Source organism: Corvus hawaiiensis, chromosome 8, assembly GCF_020740725.1.
Source record: "Corvus hawaiiensis isolate bCorHaw1 chromosome 8, bCorHaw1.pri.cur, whole genome shotgun sequence".
In the NCBI taxonomy this organism is placed as follows: Eukaryota; Metazoa; Chordata; class Aves; order Passeriformes; family Corvidae; genus Corvus; species Corvus hawaiiensis.
The window spans coordinates 5,618,122-5,633,793 of record NC_063220.1 but is presented as its reverse complement, the minus strand read 5'-3'; the positions used below and the strand labels follow the sequence as shown (position 1 = coordinate 5,633,793).

General features: G+C 40.6%; 1 protein-coding gene across 1 annotated transcript in view; it reads left to right on the top strand.

The window, feature by feature from the left end:
* Positions 1 to 14,898, top strand: part of LOC125329326 (SEC23 interacting protein) — a 35,314-nt gene extending 20,416 nt beyond the window's left edge. Inside the window, exon 19 of the mRNA XM_048311098.1 lies at positions 864 to 14,898. The gene's annotated coding sequence lies outside the window, so the exon portion shown is untranslated. The remainder of the gene's footprint in view (positions 1 to 863) is intronic.
* Positions 14,899 to 15,672: the final 774 nt, after the last annotated feature.

Sequence of the window (15,672 nt, the reverse complement as noted above, 5' to 3'; positions counted from 1 at the left end):
AAAGCCCAGTCAGGGAAGTCTGTAATTCCATTAGCAATTGCTCAGAATGTCCCTCAGCACTGGCTTGACTGAACAGCCTTTGAGACTGGGATTCAGATACCAGAGGCTTAAATGGGAGGGCAGGATGCACTGAAGTGGTGTCTTGGGAAGGCTGCACACCAGGAAATGGGGATCTTTTTACATGAGAAGAAATGTCATTACATGAGCTGTGTAAAATATTATCACATCACAAGAAATCTGGAAGTACTGAAGTGGAAAATTCTCCCCCAGCGTTAGCAGCCATGTGGGTTTTTTCTCTGTTATTTTTTTTTTTCCTGTTCTTTTAAGACCTTCAAACGTGAAGGGTGGCAGTGTGAAGGTAATGGATTGTCCAGTAGTGCCTATGACAGCAACATCCATTTTTTTTTTTTTTTATGAGTGACTTGGTTTAGCTCTTCTAGACCATCTTGAAGCTGCTCTTTGTGAAGCAGTAATACAGGCTTTCATGTAAACAATAGAATGTGCACCAGCATATTAAAGCTTGGATGTATAAACTATCACCATCCTCACTAGGATAATTTATTACCAAAAGCTAAAGAATCTAATAGCTGGTTAAAATGTATAATGAATGACACCCTATTAGCAGTTGTTGTGAGCTTTTTCTGTTTGCAGTTGTAATTGCCAATTTGTGTCCACAGAAAGTACATTTCAGAGGCTTGCTGTATGAAAAGTTTCATTAAAAAGATGTATGGATTTTTAGATCTTTTTGAGTCCTCTTGAAATTGAATGGTGGCATATTTAATTTGACTAGTGCTACTGCAGAAAGAGAAAACCTGATACATTTCCTATTTCCAATATGTCCATGTTCTGTTTTCTCTGCACAGCCATACCTGTTGCTCCAGCAGACCTGGTGAAAAACCCTCTGAAGAACATCTGGTATTTTCATAGTTGCACATGACAGGATAAGCATCAGGGGTTTTTTTTCCTATCAGTCCAGAACTTGCTTGGATTCTACCTTCTTGTGTCACTTCAGGCAAACTTAAATTATGAGATGATCAGCACTGTCATTCAGGAGATGGATGGAATGACAGAGTTTTGATCTTAAATCAGTTTAATTGTACCATTGCTGAATACAAGGTGATTGAAGAAGGTTTTTTTGGCATGCAAATCGTAACTTCTCTCCTTCAGCTCTCCTGTCTCAGCTGGCTGCTGGACATGCTTTGCCTACCAAGGCAGCATGTCCTTAGTAAAAAAGACTTGTTGAGGAACAGCAATAATCTACTTTTCTTGACACATTTGTTCATCCACCTTTAAGAAATGAAATGTGAACTGTAGTTATAACCATCTTTAATACAGATTACACAAACCAGCTCGTATTTACTAAAAACTAGCAACTAGAATAATTTTCTTACTATTGTAAGTGTGATGGAGATTATTTTATAAAGACCTTTTTAAGCCTCTGTTAAGAGTTTTATTGTGGCTTTTTTTTAAAGTAAAAATGAACCTTTGCCTTTGAAAATATTACAAGTTTGTTACAGCTCGTTCAGTGTTCACATATTCTGAAATGAGGAACAATTTAAAATGACATTTTGATCTGGTAATTACAGAATCACAGACTGTTCTAAGTTAATTAAGGCAATTTTAGTGAAACCAGGCTGCAGTTGTGAGAACTAAAACACTTACCTTGACCTTGGAGTTTAACATCTCAAAACAGTTATTGTAAATAGGAACCCAAAGCTTATGGGTGCTAGATAATAATCTAGATCCAACCCTGCAATCCAGACTCCATTTTCATGCAGTGAGGTTGAGGTGAATTAGGTATTGTGAAATCCTTGGAATTCATGTCTCTGAATACTGAACTTCTGTAGCTTTCATTTGGCTTCAATTTACACACACATTGTGGCTTTCTTTAATATTAGTGGCTTAACCTTAGTCCTGACTATTTGCCTCTGTTATTGCAGTAAACAAATTTTGAAATGAAGTATGGTTTTTTTTTTCTTGATATATGTAAAATACACATTATTGTGTATATAATTTGATTGCTGTAATTGAAATTACCTTACTTCCAGTGGGTCTTTACAACAAGGTTTTGTATTTAATCACAAAAAATAGCTTGGAGAGGTTGCTTAGACCAACTTTGCTGCTTAGGGCTTTGTTCAAGGCTGGAGATCCTTTGCCTCTCTGGCCCTGTTGTAATGGTTGACTACTGTGATTGCAAATTTTTTTTTAATACACAGTTGAAATTTTCTAGGTGGAGCTCGTGTCTGTGGCCTTTTGTCCTTTCTCTGCATCTTCAAGAATAACGTCTCTGTCTCTTGCACTCTTATGTTTCATAGTTGAGGACAACAACAAGATTTTCCTGTTTGGCTTCTCAAGACCCAACGCTTTTCTTGGCATCTCCTTGCCTGCCATGTGCTGTGACCCTCTAGTCAGTCTCGGGGCTTCCCACTAAACTGGCTTTTCAAAATCCTTTTTTGTTCTGGGGAACAAGTTTGCCAAAGGAAACTTTTTATCGAAAACAGCCAAATGTCTTTGTATCTTTAAAAACTAACCTCTAAGACAGAATTGTCTAAGTTTTACAATGTTCTTTGATAGTTGGAATACAAATTTTTTTAATATATATACACAACAAAAACCTCACTGGCCACTCAACAACAAAGACCACTGGCCTCATTTTCATCATAAATATCACAGAGTAGAAGGTTATGTACACTTGTATTTATCAACTCTGTGCCACACTGAGCATGCTGATGAGTTTGCTTAAATAGCATTTTTAAGAAGCTGCTGGGCTGTGACACATCCCCCTGGGAGGGGCAGTAGCACCAAGGAACAGATTTTATGGGTGTGTGAGAGGAGTTGGTGCAGGGGGACCCTGGCTGGCAAGGAGCTGCCTCTGCAATGGATGGGTGCACAGGAGGATGCTGCAGGAACCAGGACCATCTGGAGTGCAGAAATTGGTTTGGGAATATGGCATAAAAATTAGTTCTAGTCATATAAAAAAAAAAATTGGACTGCAACTACAAGCCATTCTCACTTCTTAAAAGCAAATGGAAGTTTAGACATAAAGGAAGGAAAAATGACTGTAACCTATGGTTATAGAAAACAAAGAGAAATAAAATAAATAGAGTTTATAGAGTGATTTTAAATCTGCTACAGATGAATACATTACTTCCTCAACAGAAATCTTCCTTGTGTGCTGCACCATACACACCACAGCACAGCTTCCAGTAGCTGCTGCTGGTTTTGATTTATTTTAATATGAATTATAATGCATAATGAAACAGATAAGGCTAATTAAACTCTAATTAGTCAATCCACATACAAAAATTATAGGTTTTCCCTGCTGTATTTTCATCTTTGCTTAAGTGGTTGTAAACAATTAAAAAAAAAAAAAGATTGTCCAGAATAGATTTTTTAAAAAATCAAAATCACTGTGGAACAGGGCATAGTAGGACATGAAAGGAGGTGGAAATTTTTATTAATTAATTCCAAGCAAAAACATCAGAGCCTCTCTGAGAAATCCAGCACCTTTCCAAAAAATTCCCATTTGGACAAAAGTGAATTTTTCATTGAAAACTTTTTCTTTTGGAAAACTTTGTATCCACTGCTTCTCTCCTGCTGTTCTAGGATTCACTGCCTCTGCCACTAGGAATCTTCCTATCCTTTGGGAACACCTCCTCACACAGCTGTTCATAAAAGTAGCATAGTTAAATAATTTCTCCTTCTGCTGGGAGATGTCTTGCATAGCACAGAAAATTTCCAGTAACTCTGCTGGAGTTGTCCTGGTCCTTTCCCAATGAATGCTATATTAATGTTTATAACTTCATGTCAACAAACATTTTACAAACTCTGTCTAAAATGCTATTTCCATAATATTCTCCCTGATTCCTCCCTGCATGTGATTTTTTTTTTTAACATGTGATGAATAATAAAATCTAGCATTTCATTTTTCCTACAAAATGATCGGTGCTAGGATGCTGTTGGTGGAGACTGGCTGTTCAAATAGGAGCAGGGATTGGGGAGCAGCCCTTTGCAGAGCTGTGTTACTGAACTATTATTTTTAATCATCCCTTTGAATTAGGATGTGTTCCCCAGAGTTGAAATTAAAAAATCCCATTAATTTCTGTTTAATAATGGGAAATATTATTTCACATGCCTGTTCCCATTTCAGTGCTCTTGGCATACTTGTGCTTAACCCAAATGGTGCAGTCACTGACACCTAGTTGGATTTAATAGGAGCAATCTGGGGATTTTTTTCACACTGTTCTAACAGCAACTCTTAAACTCTGAGCTTGTCTCTAGACTCGATTTTCATAACTGTAGATCAGGATTAACTTCCCAAAGGCTGATGGAACCACTCCAGTGTAAATATGATTGCAAACAGCCTGCAGGGCATTTCCACAGAGCCAGTGAGGGGCTTTTTATTGGCTTCAGGTGCAGATTTACCAGTGATGACTCCTGAAGAGTTCCCATTTTCCCATGGTGACAGGAATGGGGTGAAGGGAAGCAGAAGATGGGCTCTGGGTTCCACACAGCTCCTGGATGTCTCCCCACCAGCCTAGGCAGGAGGCTGAGGGAAAATGGGCATTGCAGCAGTGAGCTGGGATCTGGAGCATCCAAAGGGGTCATTAGAGCATCCTTGGCCCTGCATGTGGGGGTTTGACCAGGAACATGGGAATATGTGAACCTTACGTTCTTCTGCTGTGTGGTGCAAATGGGTAAGAAAAGCAGGAATGTAGATGTCATCCACACCTTCCTATGGACAGAAAAGCATAAACTGCTCTGCCCTCTGTTGCAAAGCCCAAAGATTGAAGTATTTGTCTTTTTTCCACAGTGGAAATTTTCAGTGACCTGAGCAGAGGTGGCCATGAGTACAGGGTTTGCTCCCAGCGCTCAGCTGAGCTGTTGGGAGGGCAGAGAAGCCCACCTAATGCACCCTCTTGAAGGTAAAATGCAGTTCCCCAAAGTGCAGGAGGAGTGGTGCTCAGCTCAATGGCTCTTAAAATGCAGGACTCTCAGGCTTCCTTTACATATGGAGGCTGTAAAAGAAATATCTTTTATATGTCAATAAACCAGCGTCAGATCCATATAAATCCAGGCAATCAAAAGTGAAGTGTGTCTATTTAAGAGATGGTTATAGAGAACAAAGGCCTGAGAGGAGAACAAATCCAGCAGTTGACCTTGTAGCTCACTTTCTGCCAAAAATGAGTTCAAATAACTTTTAATGTAATCTTATTAAAGTGGCCTCATGAGCACAACCAAAGCAACGTTTGTGCTTGAGATTGCTCTAAGTGCATGAGTAGGGACAGGGTTTATTCAGACACCAGGAGCTCACTTGTGTGTAGTCAGAAGCCAAGTTTTCCTAAGCTGAGGTTTGTTTTGGGTATTGCTTATTCATCTGTTGGTAGCTTAGGGGATTCACGGTGTTCTCTGCATTGCAGGATGTTCAGGTATGATTGTCCTGTCCCCAGTGTTCTGTCTGCACAAAGGACTAAGAAAATTCAGCTCTGAATTTCTAAATAATTAGCTCTAGCTCTAGTAGCCACCAGGGAGGGTCTAAAGTGGTGTGGAAGGGATCTGGAGAAGGGATGTGAAAGAGAATCCAATCTGAGATTTCTGCCCATATAAAGTAGCCAGGAAAAGGGGAGCTCAGCTTTGTCATGGCAAATACTTCCTCTGGTTTTTCCCCTTTGCTTCTCAGTGGAAGCTCCATGTGGAGAAAATACTGACAGTGAAAAACAGGAGTTGCAGCCAGAGAGCAGAAATAAATCACCTCCAAAAGTCCTTCATGAAGGTGGCAGCGTTTCTGCAAAATACCTTGGCTAAATGATTTGTTAAGGAGCCATTCTTCTTCAGAGCTGAGCTCTGTCAGTAAACAAGATTAGTTTTGCTTTTCAAGCCATCCTTTGTACAAATATATGTGGTTTCAGGCACTGGAAGCCCCTTTGTTAATAGGGTCACGATACAAGTTTATTGATAGAGATGTGGCGACATCTCATATTGAATGATTTGTGAAATTCACTTAGGAGATAGCACACTTAGAAAACAGTGGTGCCTGACAACAGCATCAGAAGATCTATTAACAGAAACGACAAACTGAGATGGAATTGACAATCAGGTACAAATGCATATGTATATCCTATGTGTTTATGTAAAGAGGCACCTGTTTGAAAAGTCCTGAGGACAGAAGAGGGATCTCTCCTGTAACATCAATGCTTGATTTGTGAAGAGACTGAGAACCTCTGCCCTGGAAGCCCTGTAACCTCTGAAACAGGAGCTCCTTGCAGCCTCAGTGCCTGGGCACAGAGGACTGCTGGAGCAGGAGCTGCAATAAACTGGTTTTGGCTCCCAAGTCCCCCTGAGCTCGCCCATCTGTGCAAAACTGCTCTGTGCACCCAGGTGTTTTATTAATCATAAACTGGAAGATGAAATAAAGAAGTGCCAAATACATGTGCAGATGGTGGGCAGCTTCTTCAGCCTTTTGTCCTTTATTTTGATAATAGATCCCACGTCTAACCTTTCCTCCAGGAGAAATTATACAAGTTATAAACCTTCTAAGATGTATTGAGCTGAAATACACTTGAGTTATTTTAACATGTCCCAAATATTTTTTAATACGACCTTGACTTGTTGCCTTTCTTTTAAATGGCATTAAGTTCAAAATGCCAGCTGCAGCAGACCACTAACACAGCAGATTCAAGGTAGGGGTGGAAATGCATCTGTGCTGTGTTCAAAGGGCTTATGTCAAGCTCCTTTTACTCTAATGTGAACTTAGTAATTAATTCTGCAATCACTCAGGTGGTGTTTTGACATATTTTGAGTAGTAACATCACCCTGCAAGCCTCTTCCCCTATTTTGATCACTCAGCTGCCTGCTTGGATGTGTCTGTGCAGCTGTGAGGCCACTCAGTGACCTGGACTCAGGTTCAAAGTAGTTCAGAAGGAAAAAAACCCTTTTTCCTCTGGTTCAGCTCCTGGTTCTGGTGAACCAAACAACTCTTCAGCCACAGCAGAGGTGACAGCTTGGGGATGTGGAATTTAGGCCAGCAACACTGCTGGAAGGAAGTGCCCATCGAGCTGTTCCTTTAGTGGTTTATGTGACAACAACTATTTTTTTATTATTTGATGTAAAAACATGTAACAGACTTTCTGTCTGCAACAACAGCTCCTCAGGTATCATTTGGTATCTGTGCAGACTGGACTGCTTAGCAGATATCTTCTTCATTCTTTAATCTGACTCATTGTTACAATGTATAAAGGATTTTTGTGCACTAATGTCCATGAGAGGCTTTTAGCCAGGCAGTCTCCTGTTGACTACAAGCAAATATCCTCAGCAAAAAATCTCAAGTACCATTAGCACAGGAGTAAAAATCCTTTGGGCAGCCGGTGTGTGCTGAACTCACAGTGTGCCTAATTTGCTGATAAATGTACCTTGTTAGGTATCATTTTCTCCAGATAGGCATTGACCTTTCCTTGGATTTTGGCAGGAGGTTCATAGTTAAAGTACAAGATAATTAATGGCCTAGCTAATCATATCAGATGTTGTACTGGAAGCACTGAGGGTAAAGCAATTAGGGATTAGTTCTGTAGAAGTTAAAATCATCTGTAGGCTAAAAACATTGTGGGCTTGAGCTTGGCCAGCAGTGAAACTTTGGGAGTTTGTAGGAAGGATGAACTTTCAAAACAGGTATAAATTCAATGAGCTTAACCTTGGTGCTTTATCAGCCACAGCCTAAGGAAAGCTTGAGGCATCCTGTGCTTTCACTACCAGGGGTCAGGATTTTGAAGTTCACCAAATTTATTTAAAATTGAAGCTGATGGTTGGACAGGGAAGGAATTGAAAAGTTTGTACAACCTTAATTGCTGGAAATTGTTAAGAAAAACAGTATGAAGAATGGATTTGGGGGTAAAATAGAAAAACCTTTTGCAGAAAAGTTGTCTGTGCAGGCAGCTGGACCCTCCTGTGGCTGAGCAGCTCCTGGTGTTTACCTGGCACAGTACCTGGGATGCCCCTGATGGGAGCATGACTGGGCCTCTGCTGGGCTTCTTGCTCCCTTATCCTGCCTGAGGAAAATGCCTCATTCCAAAAACCCTTCCTTGCCTGGTGCATCGAGTCTAAGCTCATTTCTTCTGGTCGCAGAGCCAGCTGTGAGGGCTCAGAGCCTGCAGGAGGGCTCAGCTCTGCCCACACGATGTGTCTGCAGAGAAATGAAATAATATTTCATTTTCCTTTTACTGCTCTTCATTCCAGGTATCTCTGACTGTAACTCTCCAATGCACCCTTGCAGCTCCTTGCTAATCAAAGCCATATTCTGCAACATTGTTTTTTTACACTGCCCACATTTATTATATTAGAATTTCCACCGGGACAGAGCAGCCAATGCAGCAGAATGGTTACTGTAAATAACCCTGGATCTGGGTGAAACAAGCAGGAGTCCAGAATGTGGACTTGATGATGTTATAATATACCATATTAAATGCAAATAACAAGGCAGTAACCTGCAAGACATCAGTGCTAGAAGAAGGAATTCCTACTGGCAAAGGGCGATGCAAAAATATTCACTGCCTGGCTTAAACTAGATTTGATCATTACAAACCTACAATTTACAGCCTAAATTAGGCTTTTGAGTTGAAAACATTATTTCTACCTTAACTTATGGATGTGGAAGCAGAGAAAACACCAGAAGTAGGGACAGATGGCTTGTCATCTTTGCAAGCAGTTCCCTTAGGAATGTACCAAATTTCAGATACAATGAATATGTGCCACTTGCCAAGATTTGTTTCAGAGCTCCACAATCCACTGCCTCCAGAGCTGCACAGGAAAGGTCTATGTGAAGAGCACAGCTCTCTGGATGAATTGTCTTTTTAGGTACCTAAGAGAGTGATCAGAAAATCCCATTGGAATATAAGGGAAGAGAGTCTGTTCTAGATGCCTGATAAACCACAGAAGTCATGCACAGCACGTCTGAGGACAGACAAGAGCAGTACAATTCCTTCTGTGTCCCCTGCAGTTTTTTGGTGGTGTGTCTGACCATGTCTGGGCTCCAAAATATGCTGCCAATGTTTTAACAAGAGCTTGCTACAGATAAAAAGTGTTCCTGTCCAACCTTGCCCATTATCCAGTGGTAAACTTCATGTGCCAGTGTCAGCCTGCAATGCAAAGGTAATAAATGTCTCATTTCTTGCTCTCTTGAGGGCACTTTAAAATAACAATGAACTCCACAATCTTTACCTTTTCATGCTGAGTTTCAGGAAAGAATTCCTTCAGGAGGGAAAGGAGTTTCTTAAATTCTCTTCAGTTAGGGAATTTCAGCACATATTATTAAGGACTTCACCTTCAGCACAGCGAGTTACAGACTTGGGGCCAAGCTTTGTGCTGATATATATTGCAGAACTCCAGCTCTAACAAAGGAGCTCCAGCAATGCCTGCCAGCAATAAAAGCAAACCTTGTGTTTATCTTGGCAAGACCCTGACTTGCATTCTATCTAAAGCCATAAAATGCTACTATTAGCCCCGAATCCATTGCATCTGAGCAATGAGCTTCAGGATTCAATTAGTGTATCATTATTAATATGCACAAGAGGCTGGCTCTAAGTACCATTCGTAGAGATAATGACAATGCCTTTCAGTCAGGCAAGGATGGTGCCCATGAGATACCCTGTACTAAACAGAGACCCTGATACTGTGTGTGCATAGTGTGTTCATGTCCTGAAAAAATAGCAGCTGGTTTAAACACAGCCTGGATGTGTATTCTCAAACACAGACCAGGGTCTGCCCTGCACTGTGGCAGGGGAGCCCTGATATTTCCCTCTGCTGGGGAATTATGGCTTTTAGGAGCTCTATTGTATTGGCCATTATATATACATATATATATGTATATATACATATATATACTGCAGAACTTGCTTTAATTTTATCTTCTTGAGGGTGCTTGAGCAGAAACTAATTGGCTGTTTTTCATGCCCAGTACGGAATGTGGGAAGTACCATATAAAATGAGGATTAATCATGTCAGAAATGGAAAGTCAGTTGAAAGAGAATGGGAGTTTGTTAGTGCTTCAGTAGGATGCAAATATGGCTTGGCATGATTTTGGAGAGCAAGTCCTGCTGACAACCTCCTGCCCTTCTCTCCATGGCCAGTTCAGTCCACATCTCTGCAAAGGCAGTTTACAAAAATGTGAAGCAAAATGTATGTCCAGAGATCCTATTTGAATGTGAAAATAACCATGATGGGCCCTTCCTTTTAAGCTCCAAGATGTAAAGGGGAATGTAAGTGTTCATTGGCATTAAATAGTCAGATACAGGAATAAAGGAGGGCAAATAAAATGTTAATACCTCTACCTTGCTCTGAGACAATAATTTGTCTTGCAGCATAAATTGATTATGCTCACACAGACTTTTCCTGAGAAGGTGTTTCAAGAGGTGGGTCTTCATTCAAATTTTTATTCAGGAACAGGGAAACAGAGCCATGGAAATTAATTAAAATTTCTTCTGTGACATGGGAAGGAAAGAACAGCAGCAAGACATTTTTCCAGAGAAAAATGAATAGTGTGAGATACTCTTGCTCGTGCCAGTCCCCCCACAGCCAGCAGTACCCTCCTGTCCAGAAAGGTTCCTTCACAGGGAAATTTCACCTGGCCTAAGTTGTTTTTTGGGAAGTAAAACTTCCCAATGGTCTATCCTGGTTTTCCTGCTCTGGCAGCAGATCGTTTTTTCCCAAGAAGCAGAGAAATAAGAGAAGCAAAGGAAGGAGCCCTGTTGAAATTCAATCCATTCATCCTTCTTGTCATCCCTGTGCAGTCAAGCTCTCTCATATTTCTTGAGGAGACACAAGGGCCATTTAATCTCTTGGAAGGAAGAGTTGATGAGCCAGAAATCGAATGAATTATTAGCAAGTGCAGATTCCGTGGGAGAGCAATACACGCAATGTTGACCTTGTGTAAGAGAATTTGTGTGCAAGATGTGAAACCAAACACTGATGATTTTTTTCTTCCTTTAGTTTTAACTCTAAGCAGTAAAGAAAGAATTGCAGGTTGAAATTCTACCAACCTGGATGGCCTATGTTAACTATTCTGTGATGTTGGTCATGAAAACCAAATTTCAGAAGTTTTCTCTCTCAGGCACTTCAGTTGTATCTATTAATGTTGTCAGGTAACTTAGGTTTTGTGAGAAGGCAAAATTCTTTTTGTAGGATCAAATATTGATTAACTTATATTCTTGTATTTTCATCTTGTTGAAATGAAAGGAAAGGTTTACCCAGAAATCTCTCTGAGCACTTCACATGTTACAAAACCCTGTTAAAACATGACATTCCAGGAAGCAAAGTAATGACGCATGTTTTTATTGCCCAAGACATCTAATGTGTGAGTGGTAAATTGCTGAAGAGAAGATCAGATTTTAAAAGGTTCTTTCAGATTTAATAACATGGAATACTATCAGCAGCACAGGTAGGGCTTTGTTTTAATAAGATTTTTCAGCTGTCAATTTAAAAAAATCCCCCAAATCAATACTTTATAGGCAGGACAGCTGCCACAAAATACGACACCAAGAAAAACAAAACCCTGTTTAACATGAGAATGGTTTTCCATTTTGTTCATTTCTATGCTTAGCAGCATTTAATTCCTGGAACTATTTTGGTCCTGATTACAAATTACAACTAATCACAAAATCACTCCCTTTGGAAACTCTGTCTTTTGGCATGTTGTGTAACTAACATTATTCGTGGAGATCCTAGCTCAGTTCTGTGCCCATCAATCACAGCTTCTTTTGGGTTGTTTTTAATGTTTTTTATCTTCTTTCTTCTCTTGGTTTATTGGTTTCGTGTCAGAAATGGAATATTGCATGACAGCTCCATTTATATCTAATCCACAACATGAAATTATGACATTTCTATTATCTCATAAGAAGGTAACAGTTGTAATGTGTTCCTGCAGAAGGTATAAAACTACATCCAAAACATTTATATTAAATAGATGGAAGTGATCTAATTAACACAGCAAACTCAACACACATTAAAATTGAACTTCATTCCAAATGCCTCATTAAAATATAAGAAAATAATTAGAATAAAATCCTTAAACTATTAAGAAAAAAAATTATTGCCCAAATACATTTACACTGGTGAGACAAGTACAGCTTCTACTATTACCAGTCAGCACAGGATGATGTTTTCCCTCCAGTCTAGCTGAATCATAAAACTCTAAACTCATCTATACATGTGTCAGAACTGATAATCTAAACTGTTAAATGCAATCTTTGTAGATAAGAGAGAATGAGTTTGTTTTACACCACCTTCAGGATCCTTTATAAATGAAGCTCTGAAAGTAGTTCAGCCAAAATTATTTTTTGAGTTTCACTGGTTCTATAGGAGCAACAGCTCTGCTTTCAAACAGCAACGTGGCCCTTCCAGCCAAAGGCAGGATGAACCTGGTTACTCTTGGTGATCTGATCTGCTGAGGGAGTTTTTGTAGAAGTACCTGTGTCTGTACAAAATGGGATGGAATTGTGCCAACAGCCACCATCCTCTTTCTAGACATTACTCTGCTAAAATTTGAGCCGTTCTAGTGTAGAATAGGATCAGTTTTCCTGCAAGCTCAGCAGCCAGACAAGACAGCAAATAAAGTTGCTGTGGGTAGTCTTTGCTGGTTAAAATCATTAACGATGACTTTACTACCAGCAGCCATTGCTTGTTTAGTTTTCTTTGCTATAAACACCATGAAGAGGCAGCAGGCAGGAACTGATGCCCAGGAAGTTCCATCTGAACATGAGGAAGAACTTCTTCCCTGTGCGGTGACCGAGCACTGAACAGATTGTGCAGAGTGGGTGTGGAGTCTCCCTCACTGTGGGTATTCCAGAGCCCCCTGGACACAATCCTGTGCCCTGTGCTCTGAGATGGCCCTGCTTGAGCAGGGAGGTGGGACCAGATGATCCACTGTGCTCCCTAAAATCCTGTGACTCTGTGGAAGTCATGCAGCACTGTACTCTATTTCACCATGCTATGAAATTTTTAGAGCTAACAAAGATTTTTCTTAACCAATCTTAAGAGCTTAGAAAGGGATTTCCATTTTCCTTTTCCTGGCACATTAGCAAAGCTACCGTGGAGCTTCAGGGGGAATTGCATCTTATATAGGATGCTTATAAGCTGCAGCTGCAGCTCACTGATGTGAAAGCAGAGAGCCAAAAAATATAACCCAGATCAGCTTCACTTCTCTTTTGATTGCTCTTGCCCTTTCTGTAACTTGTGAATTCATTCCTGACTCCCACCAGTGCTCTGACACCTGCAGACACCTTGCTGGGGACATGCAGAGCCTGTCTCAGCCCCTTCTCCTTTCCCTCTGCCTTTCACCTCCTGCAAATTGAGGCAATGGAGGGTAATTAAAAATGCTGAAGCCTGTATCACTCCTAAACAATGCTGGAGCTGGTTTGCACCACCCGAGGGCCTGGCACAGCTGTGTCACCATCCTGAGGGCACTAAAAACCTTAGTGGCAACAACCAGCCTCACCTGGGACCTCTACCCCCAGCCCTGGGCTCAGGGATTCTATTTAAGCTCAGCCTATGTGTAAAGAATGAGATTACTGTGAATGAAACATGAGAATTTCTCATTCAGGAACAATTTGGGGCAGCTCTCTTATCCCACTGAGCTGCTATGACTTTCAGTCAAACTTTAAGTACTTCAGAAAGCATGGTATTGCCCCAAAACATCAGGAAGTGGGACCCTGCCCCAAAGCCCAGACAACATGATAGAAAATATGAAAATGAAGTAGTGGCAGCAAAGTATGGATAATTATGCTGATGTACCCCCCATGACATTAAAGTTTGGGGGGAGATATTTAGGGAACTGGTGAATTGCTGTAATGAATGTTTGTGACACTCAGAGCAATGCACATGCCACTTGTGATAGCTCATTTTAGTTCACTCCCCAAAATTCTCTCTAAACTCCTCAAATACTGCATGTTCTTCTGCTGACATTCCCAGCAGACCAGTTTACCAATGAATCCAGGGGTGGGGAGAATTCTGCAGCAGTGGATTTGCAGGTGCAGTGGATTTAGGGAGAGGAAGGACATGGAATGAATGGCCTGCTGCTTCTCCAGCCTGCATTCACAGGTGACTGTGGCACTTTGCAGAGCAGGATAGAGGGCTTGGGGTTCAGCTGGAGAATTATGGAGTGATGGCTCCTTTCCAAAACCATTTTGTGTTGCTTTTTTCTGCCGCCTGCTCTGCTGGAATTGCAGGGGTTATTGTAGGAACAGCACTTGATTAAAGCAGGCAGGGCCAGTGTCTCATCAGGAATCTGCCTTCAGCTTGTCCTGCTGAAGTCAGGACAGCAATGTGACCACACACCAGCTCGTCTTTCTTAAAAGAAGAAAAATTAACTCAAAAATCTGTCTAATTATTCTTAGCATGATTAAAATAAAAATATGTTCTAGCAGATTGGTTACATGTGCTTTTTTTTTTTATCTAGGGCTCAACCTGTTATGTAATATTTCCCAGGGTTCAGTGTCTTTTGTTAACATCAGTAGAATCCCTACCAGGGGGATTTTATCACCCCTGTGCTAAATACTGTTGTGTTTGTTGTGTGTCTTTGGTCTCAGTCTGATGTAACTCAGTGGGAACGATTTCCTTCCTCTTGATGTACTTTGGAGTGAAGGAAAGGGATCACTCTCCCCTTTTTCTGTTCTAAATAGATACCATATCAGTATAATTTTTGCAAATTCTATCTCTGAGTGTACAGAGAGAAAAAATTCCTCCAGGAAAAAAACTTGATGAATAGTTCCTGTGAGGTTTTGTTGAAATTAAAAATCATGCCAAATACAGGGATTAGAGCCCCATCACTCAGTTTATTTTTTAAAATGTTTTGCTTGAACACTGTTTTCCTTGTACCAGCTAATGATAATAAATGGGCTGCCAGTAGCAATCCCACCACCTGTTGAGTTTCATTTCTCAAACCCTCCCACCGACCGCACGAACAGATCGACACAGCTACAGCAAGCAGCTGAGGCAAGGAAAAAAGGGAAGCAAGGCTGCCTGTGTCCAACCCTGCTGTGACTGAAACCACAACAGAGGAGTGCAGGAGCATCAGGGAGCTCTGCACCTCGTCTACCCATGGACCCAGCCTCCTCAGTGACCTTGGAATGCAACGTGAACGTTTCCGAGCAGCAGAGCGGGTATATGAGACAGCATTCTGCTGTTTGATGGCAGCTTTTTATTCCAAACATCAGCATTTCCCTATGAGCCTTCAGAAAAGCTGAGAACCGACTTCATCAAAGCATCAGCGTTCACCAGGCTGCTGGAGATGGGCTTTGCATGTCACCAGTAATAATGGTCTCTATTTTCAGAATGGGAAATGCTCATCTGGAGTATTTAGCTATTAAAAGGAGGAATTGTTATTACCTGAAGCCAGCTACTATAATTTGTTTTATTTTTAAATGGAAGGTACATTTTTTTCACAGGAATTCCTGGTCATTTCTTTTCTAGGACAGATGATTGAGGGCCAAAAAATATAAATATGTAAAAAATCACTTTTCTATATCCAAATATAAAAAAGCAGTCTCTAAGATGGTGCAGTATACATAGCTTACAGAAAAAAGAGACGAAAGTAGTAAGTGGAACAAACTGAAACATTGATATCTATCACTGTGGCATTGCTATAGCAAAAAAGGCTAAATGTTCAAGTCCGAAATACTGCCTTTAATC